This window comes from Mandrillus leucophaeus, unplaced genomic scaffold (genome assembly GCF_000951045.1).
Source record: "Mandrillus leucophaeus isolate KB7577 unplaced genomic scaffold, Mleu.le_1.0 Scaffold995, whole genome shotgun sequence".
Classification (NCBI taxonomy): domain Eukaryota; kingdom Metazoa; phylum Chordata; class Mammalia; order Primates; family Cercopithecidae; genus Mandrillus; species Mandrillus leucophaeus.
Window position 1 is genome coordinate 553,758 of NW_012110863.1, and position 2,449 is coordinate 556,206.

Sequence of the window (2,449 nt, forward strand, 5' to 3'; positions counted from 1 at the left end):
TCTTGGCCTCCCAAAGTGCTGGGATTACAGGCTTGAGCCACCGCGCCCAGCCCTTGCAGGCTTATTTCAACTGGGCAACCTTGATCCACCCTGCCCAGCAATGCTACGGTTCTCTCCACCAGGCCTCTCGGACCCCTTCAGTCACTATACTTAGCTCAGTTCCCCCACCCTCCCGCTCCCTAAAAGCCTAAGCTTTAGTTCCAGGCAGGGATCGGCACAGCTTTCTTTTTCCTCATTCCTGGAGCCAGGAATCCTGCCTCAGGTCTACTGCCATCTTCTGTGGGCTGTTTTAGTTCCTATTACCCAGACTCAAACTCCCAGCATTCCCCACCTGATTCCAGACTTGGAGTCCAGAGCTTTAACGTCTTCGGGTCAACTCCCCACTTTGTGTTTCTGTCCCTATATCTTAGTCCATGGAGATACATTTCAAGTCTTTGAGTCTACCTACATAAGTAAATTTTGCTCATTTTTTATTTTCTATTTTTTTTATTTATTTATTTATTTATTTATTTATTTATTTATCGAGATGGAGTCTCGCCCTGTCACCCAGGCTGTAGTGCAATGACACCATCTCGACTCGCTGCAACCTCCACCTCCTGGGTTCAAACGATTCATCTGCCTCAGCCTCCCGAGTAGCTGGGATTACAGACAGGCACCACCACGCCCGGCTAAGTTTTTATATCTTTTAGTAGAGATGGGGTTTTACAATGTTGGCCAGTCTGGTCTCGAACTCTTGACCTCGTGATCTGCCCACCTCGGCCTCCCAAAGTGCTGGGATTACAGGCGTTAGCCACTGTGCCCGGCCAGTTTTGCTCTTTATATATTTCATTGCTATAAGTTTAGAGGATAAGTTTACAGTGCAATATGCATTCCCAAATATTAGGCCAAAAAATCTCCAAAAAATTAGAAAAAAAAAAACAAAAAATATCAAAAAATATCAAAAAGCAACAACAATCTCACAGGCCATACTCACTGACTCCCTATAAAATAAAATTAGAAATTAACCACAACTTAACAAAATAAAGTACTCAAGTCAGAGAGGAAAGAAGAAATAAACATCAAAATTACAAAGTCTAGGCCAGGCGCGGTGGCTCATGCTTGTAATCCCAGCACTTTGGGAGGCCGAAGCGGGTGGATCACAAGGTCAGGGGTTCGAGACCAGCCTGGCCAATATGGTGAAACCCCATTTCTACTAAAACTACAAAAATTAGCCGGGCCTGGTGACGTGTGCCTGTAATCCCAGGCACTTGGAAGGCTGAGGCAGGAGAATCACTGAACCCAGGGAGACGGAAGTTGCAGTGAGCCTAAATCGTGCCACTGCACTCCAGCCTGGGTGACAAAGTGAGACTCCGTCTCAAAAAAAAAAAAAAAAAAATTACAAACTCTTTAGATAGAAATTTTTCTTTTTTCTTTTTTTTTTTTTTTTGAGACAACTCTGTTGCCGAGGCTGGAGTGCAGTGGCACTGTGTCGGCTCACTGCAACCTCCGTCTCCTGGATTCAAATTCAAGCAATTCTCCTGCCTCAGCCTCCCAAGTAGCTAGGATTACAGGTGCCCACCACCATGCCCAGCTATTTTTTTATATTTTTAGTAGAGATGGTGTTTCACCATGTTGGCCAGGCTGGTCTCGAACTCCTGACCACAGGTGATCCACCTGTCTCAGCCTCCCAAAGTGCTTGGATTACAGGTGTGAGCCACCGCGCCCCCATCAAATAGAAATTTCAACATGAAGCTGGGCACAATGGCTCACGCCTGTAATCTCAGCACTTCAGGAGGCTGAGGCATGGAAGGATCACTTGGGCCCAGGAGTTGGGGACCAGCATGAGTGACAGAGACAGACCTTGTCTCTACTTATAGAAAGAAGGAAAGAAAAAGAAAGAAAGAAAGAAAGAAAGAAAGAAAGAAAGAAAGAAAGAGAGAGAGAGAGAGAGAGAGGGAAGGAGAGGAGAGGAGAGGAGAAAAGAAATTTCAACATGAAAAGTATCTCTCAAACCCTTCGAGATGTTGACAAAAAGCGACTCAAAGGAAAATGTATTGCTTTATGTGAATTTACTTGAAAATAAGAAAGAGGTCAGGTGTGGTGGCTCACGCCTGTAATCCTGACACTTTGGGAGTCCGAGGCAAGTGGATCACGAAGTCAGAAGATCGAGACCATCCTGGCTAATAACGTGAAATCCTGTCTCTACTAAAAATACAAAAAATTGGCTAGGCACGGTGGCTCATGCCTGTAATCCCAGACTTTGGAAGGCCAAGGAGGGTGGATCACCTGAGGTCAGGGGTTCGAGACCAGCCTGGCCTCCATGGTGAAACCTCATCTCTTCTACAAATACAAAAATTAGCTGGGCGTGGTGGTAGGTGCCTGTAATCCCAGCTACTCGGAGGCTGAGGTAGGAGAGTCATTTGAACCGAGGAGGCAGAGGTTGCGGTGAGCCAAGATCGTACCACTGCAC